We start from the raw sequence: 11,798 nt of genomic DNA, 5'->3' as shown, positions 1-11,798 counted from the left end.
CTAGGAAACTTACCTTTTTCTCTCAAAGAATCACTTATCAGACCAACCTGGGTTTTTAACTCAGAAATAGCCTGACTATTTTCTTGTCCTATCCTGTTACTAGCTTGTAGACTTTGTTCTACGGATAACTGAAATTTTGCAGTTTGCTGAGTTAACAAGGCGAGAGATTCCTCTAAACTTAGGATTTTCTTATCTGACTGATTCTGAAACTGAGCTAGTCCTGAAGGATTCTTAGTATAGCCAAAACCTGTGGGAGCATTAGAATTACTAAACTGACCTTGACTTTGGCCCTTAGACCACGAAAGGTTCGGATGGTTTCTCCAACCAGGATTATAGGTTTCTGAATATGGGTCAATCTTTTGACGGTTATCAAATCTAGTGTTATTATAAAGAGCATTGGCCTGATCTTCAATATTCTGGCCTTCCCAAAAAGGCTCCACTCTACCACTAGTCTGGCCCACTTCTAAGGCTTCTAACATTTTTGCTATAGCAACAATTTTGGCATTTGATTCATAGCCTCCTTCTAACCTATTAACGTTTCCTCTACTTAAAAGAATTATTTTCTGGGGTGCCCTACTATTTTCCCATTGCTGGGTTTTTTCGGCGATTTCATTAAAAAAATCCATCGCCGCATCAACAGTTTGGTTTTCAAATCCACCAGTACATAGAGACTCAACCATGGTCGTTGTGGAATAATTTAAACCCTCATAAAGGATCTGAACTAGCCTAACCTTTTCTAAACCATGATGAGGACACTGGGATAATAAATCATTGAACCTTTCCAAATACCTATATAAAGATTCTCCCTCTTGTTGTGAAAATGTGCATATTTGCGTCCTAATAGACGATGTTTTGTGCCTAGGAAAAAACTTATTGAAAAAGGCAGATGTAAGTTGTTCATATGTCTCAATTGACTCGGAGTCCAAACTATACAGCCACGACTTGGCCTTATCTTTCAGGGAAAATGGGAATAAACTAAGTTTCAAAGCATCATCATCTAAGCCTCTAATTCTTAGAGTACTACAAATTTCCTCAAAATCCCTAACATGGTAATAAGGGTTTTCATTTTCTTTCCCTAAAAAGATTGGGAGCATCTGTAAGGTCCCAGGTTTCAGTTCATAGGGTGCCTCCATTTCAGCTAATTTAATATACGAAGGACGAGTAGTCCTAGTTGGATTCAACAAAGCTTTCAAAGTTGCCATTTCTGGCGCTATCGGAGCAATAGGGATTCTCTCCTCAGTCAAAGGACGTTCAAAAACAGTCTCTTCAAAAGTCGGACTTTCTAGATTAAGGTAATCGAGACGCTTCGAACTACTAGGTTTCTCTTTAAAAAATCTACCTAGTGCGTCTCTTTTACGTTCAGGCATACAATAGAATTTTCTAAATTGGAAGGGTAAGCAAACACAGATCAAGGCCGACTCAACCAAATCAAACCTATTGATTTCTAGCAAACAAAAAGCATGATGGCTCCACTTAGATTGTTTCTAGACCAGCTTTTAATCCTTCGAACGGGAATTCGTTACAATTTAAGCAAACCCCTCTGGAATCAATCCGAGTTAACATAAGTTGAATAGAGGCGAGGGAAGCTCGGTGGAGCTTTGATACCCAAGGCCTCACCTGTATTACAAGGCGGCCCAGTCACGCATTCAACTTACAGAAACCGTCAAAAACTTCGAAGTATGATTAAAAGAGTAACCAATATTTTTCGAATGACTTTCCTGTTAAGCTCGTTACCCTACCGGTCTCGTTCTAGTCAAAATTTTAGGCTTAGGTTCCCGTAGGTTACGTGTTCTTAAAGCGGGCAAGAAGATAACGGTGATGAAATCCGAACCCTTATCTTGTATGGCCAGGCCTTGCCCTTTACTAGAAAAATAAATGTCCGTATTCAGTCCTCAACATATATGCATACGAAGGAGTCCAGTAACTCGCTGACAGGGGATTCTCGAGTGTTTAAAATCTTACCTCCCGTTCCAGACGGGGGATGAATCGGTTGTAGTCGACTCGGGCCACTGACTCTGATGTCTAGTGTACGAACCCAAGGTGCAGAGACAATATCGTAATTGTCCTCCTTCTCTGCAAACAATTTATATTTAAAGTACCCTTCCGTAGGGTAGTAAAAAAAATAATGTCCAAAAATCCAAAAGTCCAAACAAGATAAAGAAAAATTACAAAAATAATAAACCCTAATACAGTTTTTTTTTTTTCTAAAATAAAATAAACAAACCCTAAACTAAAATTGTCTAAAATAAAATTGTCTTCTTTTCTGTTCTTTTTGCTTTAATCTTTAGCTCCAAGTCTTTATGAAATCACCAAACTCTTTGGCTCAATTTTCTTTATGATCCAGAACCTGTAGACACAAGATAAATACCCAAAAACATAAAAAGGACAAAAATAAATAATAAATAAATAAATAAATCTAAAACCCTAAAAAGAAGTCCGCGTCAGCGGCGCCAAAAATTGATGTGATTTGTAGATAGTGGTAAAAGTGGTTCGATTCTCAGGCTTGTGAAGGATATTAATTAGACTTAAATTCTAATAATAAAATAGAAAACTCACTAAAAATTATAGCAAACTCAATCAAAGTTTATATCAATACTAAAAGAGCACTGAGGCTAAGATTCCACTATTTTCCAAATTGAAAGTGATTTAATCCAATATTTATATTCATGCAATTTTTTCGTCCAATTTGATTCTAAACTATTGCAACAAGTAGATTCTCAAAATAACAAGTGTAAATCCGAAGCATAGAACATCAAAAACCTAGGTCCAAGCATGCTCTATCAAAAGAAATAACAATTGCTTAACATGAATCATTCAAACAATTTTCACTCAAGGCAAAACAATCATAAAAATAATTGCGATAAATAAATAAATAAGAATATACCACTTTTTATTGGAAAAATAGCTTCCTCTATCGCCTCAGCAATGGGGTTTAGCTCCTCATATTAATTACTTGATCAAAATACATGTTTGTTGCTCAAAAGTTGATTAAAAGAGTGAAAGGTGTAAAGCAGCTGATTTGCAACAGCGTAAAAGTGTTACAGATCTCTGGTACAAAGAGGAACAATGATTACTGTTGTATATAAACGTTACTTATCTTCTGTTGTTGAACAACGACAGTTTTCTGCGACAGTTGTTTGTGCGTCAATGTTCTTCGTGTTTTTCCTCTTCAGCAGCAGCAGCAGCAAAAACAAAGTTTGATAAAACTCTTATTTCTTCTTCTCTGGCTCTCCTCGGGTCCCCAAACTCTCGACACCCCTTCTATATGACCCGAACAATCTAGTTATATCAAAAATACCGATTAAATCTCTCCCAAATCTTCCAAAATCTCTTTCCTTCTCTTCACGGCAAAGTTGCGGCAATTTCTTGTTTTAGAATTTCTACGCGTTTCTGAGCCTTCCTTTTTATTCTAAACTCTTCCTTAGATAGATACAAATCTTTGGGAAGGTTTACAGCACTTTAATCTCTCTAAAATTCCCTAAAACAGGTCACACACGTGACTTTCCATATTTTCTGTTGTGATAAAAATCCGTCGATTGAGCCCAGTCTAATCGATTTCAACACCCATATCAGATTCCTAGACCCATAAGGAGTCTATCCTATGAAATTTAATCGACCTCAAACTCCTCCAAATCAGGAACCCTAAATTTGTCAGAAACTGCCAAGATATTTCCCGCCAAAACTTGGTTTTTGAAATGTTGAAGATGGTTACCCCTTATCCAGGGTAAGGGTAAGGGTGCGATTAGCAGCTGCCAGGAAATGGGATGCCCCTTAGTAATTATGTTACCCCTTATCCAAAGTGAGAGTCAGAATAGCAAATGTCCTCCGGGTGCTTTCGACAACTTTTTGAACCAATTTTTTCCAAAAATGTTTATTGGCCAAAAATACCTACAAATAAATAAAACACCATAATAAGTACAAAAATGAGTCCTAACAATATATAGTATCGAGACAAATCGGACACAAAAATGTGTCTATCACTGTTTACCACCTTCAATCTAGCAGCAGATTTGATGGATGGTGATCTTATTAGCTTTCTGTTCGAGTTTTCCTTGTTACATACAACAGTTCCTCCTCCTCCCAAGGAGAAACTTTGCTCCTTGTCCCATTCCATGAAATTTATCTTAGAGGGGATGTTTGTGAAGGGATCAGCGAGATCTGCAGGCTTCAAATTATGAAAGAATTCTTCCTTCGTGCTAGCATTGTTGTTTACCTCCCCTTCTTCATTTCCTGGTTCCACAACTTGTGTTTCTTTGCCATAGAAATCCACAATTTTCAGAGCATTTGGGATGTCATTTTTTGTGACTTGTACTGTTACTAGGTGCGAATCCGATGACTCAGAGTTTCCATTCTCACTGCCCTGAAATGGTTGTTGGTTGATATTTGAAGGACCCCCAACTTCCATACTAGGATTTTCCGTTTCTCCCTCTTTGACAGTAGCCACTATGCCTACTGGTTTACAGGCTATAGCTCAATGATATGGAATTCTACAAATCTTGCATAACTTTGGGTAGATTGAGTAGGCATACTCAATCCTAGTCTTTTTGTCTCCCACTTTTGCCCACGTACCAGTAGGCATTTCTTCTTTAAGGTTGATAAGAACCATGACGTCCACATTCTTTTCATCTTCATCTCTCCTGTATCCTGCTGGTTTGCAGATTTCATACAAAGCTTCCCAGGAAGTCATTCTTGTTGGAACCCTCTTTAGGTGGATTCTCATTAGAACATAATCGAACCATTTTGGGTTGAAATCAACAAAACCATACTTTGGTACTTCAATTAGGACCATGAAATTCTCCAGAGCAATCCAGGGACCCCTTTTAGCCAGATGAATACGATCTTCTTCACAGTTCACTTTGATGATGAAAAAGTTAAAACCTTTGTTAAATTTAGATATGTTGAAACCTTTTTAGATGTCCCAAGATCTTTTGATGCAATTTGTTAAGTACATTATCAGAGCTTTGTGAGGACTTACATATCAACCAACAAAACTTAGCTTCCATTCCTTCTTTTCTGGAGCTTTGAGGTAGGAGGGATCAATCTCAATGCATGGTTCCTCCTTTTCATCAATGGTGATTGCCTTCTTCATTTTCTCAGCAAGTTGGTTGATGGTGCTTTCTGTGTTTATCATGAGGGAGAGGGTAATAGTTTCTGATTTGAAAATATGAAGAGAGTATAACTTTCCGTAGTACTTGTAGTAGATATATGTTTTATTTTGTTGTTCGACAACTTTGCTTTTGAACCTTGAAATTTGCAGGTACATTGTTGTTCTGGGTGTTTTTCATATTGTTGCAGAAGCTCGTGATGGCCCTTATCTTACTAGCCTTAGACCCTATGGAAGTTGGATAGAGTCGATAGACTGCAGGTTTGGTGGTTGCATAGCTGAGCTGCTCGAGTTGTGAGCTGTCTCCATGGGAACTAGAGCTATAGGTAAAAGTGGAACTTTCATAATCTATGTGGACTTTTGGCTTATTTTTGGATATTGGCTCAGCAGCGGTGTCTTTGTTGCTGTTTCTCTTCCATTGGTTGTTGTCCCTATTTGTTTTCTTTGTGGTGTTTCTGTTGAGAGGTAGGTGTGAAGGATATTGTAGATATCCGCTAGATAAAACTCGGAGCACTGAAGACCCTCCAACCTCTTTTTGTCGTAGTTGTGTCACCAGTCTCCCTCCCTTGCTTTCTTCATATGAAATATTCTTTCCATTCTTATGATATATTTAATGGCATTGCAGGGGATAGAAAACATGCATCCAAGGTGATTAATAATAATATTGTAATACTGTACTGACTGGTGAGTACCATGCCAAGATTGATATCCCAGTTCCCCAGTCTTGTTTTGGGCATTTGTAGTGTATTCTTGTTGGAGGACCAAAGGATATTAATAGGAGATATTGTTAATTTCATAATAATGGTGGGATAATAATCCTTTATATCCTTTACTGATCTTCCCGTTATGAGCTTTTGAGTTGTTGCATGACCATTTGACCTCAGACCCCAATGAATACTTTACAGTATTGTTGAGATTAGACCATTTTCTAAGTTGTGGTTGCTCGTGAAGTTGTACTTCACCAAATTCATAAATGCTTATAGCATTAATGAGAAGTGCACGCCTTATAGAGTTAGACTGTTAGAGTAATTTTTGCTAGACTTAAAAGCACCAGGTACACAAAGATGACCAGGGTGAGCTTGGTCTAGAGTTTCACTTTTGTGAATAGTAATTGCATCTGATTTTTGTGAGTTGGGTAGTCCACATATTTCCCCTGTCTCTTACTGTGTGTTGCAGTAACAATTTGTGGCAAACAAATTTCCATTTCTTTTTGACTCCAACACCCTTTTGGGATGCTTTTAGATTCGTGATATATGAAAAGAGATCCATTTTCGAACATCTTTTGGGGATTTTTGGGTTTTTGCCTTAAACTTACTGCAGGTGCAGTAATGTGATATTTTTGCACCTTTTGCAAGTTTAAGCAGTATTTATTGACTTGTTCAAGGGGAGCAGTACACTTAGGAAGCGTGAAGACTTTGACAAACTCCGACGGATACACTTTTGAGCATTTAATGCTTCTCAGAATTAAGAGAAACACTTGCTTTATCGTTTGGATTTCCCCTGACTTTGTGTACATGTACTGAGTCTAGAGTTTTCCACTTTCTTACTCTTGATACAAGATATTATAGTGTGTAGACCCTTAGAGCGTCCACGATAGACGACTAAAACCAAATATAGTGTCCAGTTGATAGGCGTAGTGGGACGGACCATTGATCAAAATTTGATCAAAGACTAAAATCCAGACCAAATTTGGTCTGCGGCCAAGACCAAACCCAAATATAGTCGGGCGTTTATATAGTCCACGTCCCATAACCAGGCGAACGTATAGTCCACGTCCCACCCCAGGCGGACGTATAGTCCACGCCTCACACCAGGCGAACGCATAATGTACGCCCGTCTTTTTTTTTTTTAATCTTTTGTATGGGGCGGGCTTAATACCTCCGTCCCACTCTTTACAAACTTCAAATGCATGGGGCGGGCATAACACTTCCGCCCCACTTTTTTTCTTTTTTTTTTTCTTTTTTTTTTCTACACCGGGCGAACGTATACTCCCCGCCCCACACCAGGCGTTGGTATATTCTACGCCCCACACCAGGCGTTGGTATAATGTCCGTCTGACCAAATTTAGTTTTTCCACCGTAGGGTCACACACCAGATTAAACCCAAAATTTGGTCTTTTTTTTCCTCTTTGGTTATACTCGCACCACTGCAGTTGCTCTTATGGGACCCAGAGTTTTCAGAGATGGGTGAATCTAGCCATAGGGAGAAAGACGTTTGAGACCATGACTCAAAATATTTCCCCGAGTTTAATGACTCAGCGTAATTGGGATTTTCAACCCGATTCATATACAAACTCAATAAATTTTCTGGGTAACCAGAAACAGTTAATGCCAGATTAACCAAGCATTGCGTGTAGCCGAGCAGTTTCCTAGAAACATTAATTAAAACCTTTGGTTTGTATTGAGTAATGAATTCGGCTCTGTATCTATCGAATTGCCCTTCATTTAAGACGGTGATATTAACAATGAAACTCCCAGCATAATTCATCCTATAAATTGGCTTGTTTTCCTCTGTTGAGTATAACTCAATTTGAAAGAGAGTTAGGGTAAGATGTCTAATCCTGAGAATCCCAACCATGGTATTTTGAGAGAAGAGAGTGAGAGCAGTGTTCGAGTACTCTCCCCTCCCCCTACTGAGCCACCAATAGTGAAACTGAAATGAGAGTCGATTCCAGTGAGAATCAGTATGGTTTTGTTGGTTTTGATGAAACATTTCCCGGACAAAGGTTTGATGCCGTTGGTACAGAAACCGTCGGCTTTCAGTTTAGTCGAGTGGGGAGATTTTTGCATGCTCATCCAGATTACTTTGTTGGCGGGCCTTCTCGATTTTATTTGTCTTCCTTTTCTCCCTTCACTACTAACTGTGTTGCTTCCTCTACTGGGATAGGTTGCAGGCATCGTGTGATTGTTGATCGAGGTGTGGATGAAGCTCATGATAAAGCTTTTCCAGAAAGATGCCCTTCTTGTTCTTTTCCGTCGCCGTTTGGGTCTGAATGGTGTTGCAGAAAGAGAGTTTCTACTGCAGAGCGAGTCGTTGCAAGTGCTTCTGATGTTGTATCTTCTCGAACTCGCAGCAAGTACGCGGTTAAAAGCAGGCTTCATACTAAGAAATGGAAGAGGGTGAAGAGGGGATAGACATAAACTCTGAAGACGCAAACTAGAAGAAAAAGGAAACAAATATAAAAGATGCAGTAGAAGCTATGTAAAGGTTTATTTCCGATTTAGATATGTAAAGGTTTATTTCCGCTTAAGATACGAAAGAACTTTGGTATTTCTAAGAAGTGAAAAATACTAGAACCCCTAACTATATGGGTTCAATATATAGAAGCCCCACAAAATGGATCATTCACTATCAACTCCATACTTTAGGAAAATGATACTGTTAGGCCCAAAAAATCAAATTTTTTTCAGATCTGGCCCATAATTAATTATTATGAATTTTAATAATGACAACACTACCCTTTACTATATATACAAGAGGAATCTCAGTAGATATTTTCATTTATCAGTTCTTTTTCTCTCTCTCTTCTCCTTTCATTTTCTCTTTCAGCTCCGGCGGAAAAACCCTAGAAAACTTCTTCGTCGTCTCCAAATTTCACCGATCTTCATTTTTTTCATCGATTTCATCTCCGTAATCTCATATTTCGAAATTATTCATCGATTTATCATCATTTTAAGCTTAGATTCATCCATTTCGTAATCCAAAACCTGTAAAAATTCAGTGAAATGTCTGTGAAATTAACTCATAATGCGATTTCTGCTATTCTTAGAGGCGATTCAAACTTAAAACCTCTAGTTCGAGTATTTAGATAGAAAATCTACTGGTAAATCACAAGATCGTCTTCAATTACTTGTTTCTGACTCAGTTTCGTCTCAATATGCTGTTTTAGCAACTCAGTTGAATGAGAAAGTGTTCAATGGCGATATTCGTAAAGGATTTGTGGTTCAATTGATTGACTACATGTGTAATATTAAGTTTTCTCTTAATTCCGATCTAATTTTAGGCTTGATTTCAATTTTTTGGTGTTACGAATCTTTGAAATGATTCTTAGTAGGTTTAAACTAATACAGGTGTTGCTTAAACTAGAACTTTATACCGTGTTTTGTTGTGTTTGAATGATTTTATGATTGTGTTTTGTGTTGGATGTGGAATTGTTGCAGGGAAGGTGATACAGAGAGGCTCAAAAATTACTGGAAAAGTTGTTTATCCATTAACAAAGACAGTACACATCGTATGTTTGAGAAAAGGCATGAATGAGCTCTTCTTCACTATTTCAAGCTCCTCTGATTCTTGTTGAGTCTCTATGCAAGTGTTATTCCTGCAATTGTTTTGCCATGAGTTATTGGATTGGATTTGTTTAATCTTAAATTAATAAAATGAACTCAAGCGACAATAACAGCTTCAATCATTTACATTTTGTTGGAACAAGAAGCTTGAGAGCCTTGAGGTAAACTAATTCCTCATGATGTATTAATATTTCCTCCTGATTTTATGATTCTTATAACTTTGACTTGCCGTACGTGTTTCGGTGATTGAAACTCTAAGCATCATCCTTGACAGGCACTAAAGAACACATTTAAGAAATTGGACCATGACGTAAATATACAAGAGTTTTTTGGCACAAGGTATGTATGACTTTAAGCATTGTCGAGAGACACTCTGTAGACTTACCATCAAGTGTCTTTTTTAACACCATTCACCATTTTTTCTTTACCAGACCAAAAACCAGATATCACCCTTTTAATAGGAAAACAAGAGAGAAGGGTCCATTTTTGCAGTACTCAAGCTGTTGAGGTATGCCTCACGAATGACAGTAACTATATCATTCATTTTTATTTTATTTTATGGAATTCAATATGTACTCCATGTTGTCATAAGTAAATGTAATACTGACAGGTGCTGACAAATCAGTCGAGACTCTTGCAAGCTCAACTATCGGAAATGCGTAATAGACTGAGGTGCCACTCCATAATTATTTCTCATCTCAATTATTTGGTTGTTGTTTGTATTAGCGGTCATGTACTTAATTATTTGAATTTCACTTACCTCATTGCACTAGCCCCCAAACTGATGTTTAAATGAATGTAGGGCCCTCTTCCTTCTTGAACTATAAAATTATCCATTTGTGTCAGCCAACACTGCTTACTTGTTGCAGCTTGCTATACAAATTCAAAATTTGGATAATTATATGATTAAGTTTGCGGTCGGCTGCACTGTTTCGGCTGTTGGAAGGATCCAAATAAGATAAACAATATAGAGGATCTAACAATAATGGAAAATTCTATCAAGGAATCACTTGCTCGGGTCAGATTACATAAGGTATGGTTATATTTTTGATTGATTATGTTTCCTTCACTTAGTTATTTTGTGGTATTATCAGCTATTCATGGTCTAACTGTATTGATATTGGCATTTTTTATGTGAAAGGAAAATTTTTGGAAGCAACCACTTACGCCAGTAGATTGTGACCAGGTAGCAATGTGTCGTCAATTTTATTTCTGATCTTAAAAGTATAAATACAGATATGGTTTAATCTTGTTAAGTTATTCCATTTTGTAGCTCCCGAATGGAATGAATCTTCCACCTTGTAGTTACATACTTTCCTTTGGATTTGTTTTAAGCTAGGCATGTAGTTATTGGATTGGATCCAGACGTGGCTTGTGCAGATTCGAATGACTTACATATGTAACTAACAATTACACATGCCATATGCATGTGTAACTGCTGATTACATATGAATTTTTGTATGTATAAGGGTCTTAGAGCAATACTGCTGGTATGTCCTTTTGTCAGTTTTCAATAAAAAAATTTCATTGATTGGTTGGTACATTTCATAGTTCATGTTGTTTAGGAACAATGTTAGCATCTTTCATCTGTTTTACTAGTGTATGATCAGTTAGTGGCGGTATGCTGTTGTAAATTTTAAATCCACTGCAGATACCATGGTGTGCGCTTGATGAGATTAATGCTGGAGTTTATAATGGACGTATGCGTGATTCTAACTTGGCAAGCTAAGATTGATCTGTTTTTTACATATCAATTGCTGAGTGTGTTAACTTGGAAGTTAAAAGTATGTGTAGCTACTAGTTACACATGCTAATTAGATGTGTAACTTTTAGGTACACTAACTAAATGGATGTGTAGCTACTAGTTACACATGCTAACTGATAGACATTAAGAAGCTTCAAGAAGCAGGAGTTTACACCTGCAATAGATTGACGATGCATACCAAAAAGATAAAACTCACTTTTTGATTTTGAATCTTAAGTTCTTGAGAATGTCATGGTTTTGTCAAAATTTTAAATGATTTTCTCTTTTTTTTGTAGAGTTTAAATGGTCTTTAAAGGATTATTAAAAGCCAAAGTCGATAAAATCTGTGAAGCAGCCGAGAAAATAGTTGTAAGTATTTAAATTATCTTCCTAAACTACTCTGGATTTTGGATTTGTTGATTGTGTGATTTTCTTTTCATTTTTGTTCATTTCTTAATATTGCATATGTAACTCCCAGTTACACATTTCATATCATGTGTAACTCCAAATTACACATGCATTTTATGTGTACCAGCTGATTATACATGCTTGTTTTAAGAGTGTTTAGTTAGTGAATTTCATTTTAGATTGGTAGATGTAATAGCAGCCTAATGATGGATTTGTTACTTTGGTCTTACTATAATGCAGTCCTTGAGCCAAATCC

At 37.2% G+C, this 11,798-nt stretch overlaps 1 pseudogene; it reads left to right on the top strand.

The window, feature by feature from the left end:
- Positions 1-738: 738 nt before the first annotated feature.
- LOC113292156 lies at positions 739-838 on the top strand (annotated as a pseudogene).
- Positions 839-11,798: the final 10,960 nt, after the last annotated feature.

This window comes from Papaver somniferum, chromosome 6, assembly GCF_003573695.1.
Source record: "Papaver somniferum cultivar HN1 chromosome 6, ASM357369v1, whole genome shotgun sequence".
Classification (NCBI taxonomy): Eukaryota; Viridiplantae; Streptophyta; class Magnoliopsida; order Ranunculales; family Papaveraceae; genus Papaver; species Papaver somniferum.
The sequence above is the reverse complement of the archived record's forward strand: the minus strand, read 5'-3'. Positions and strand labels throughout refer to the sequence as shown.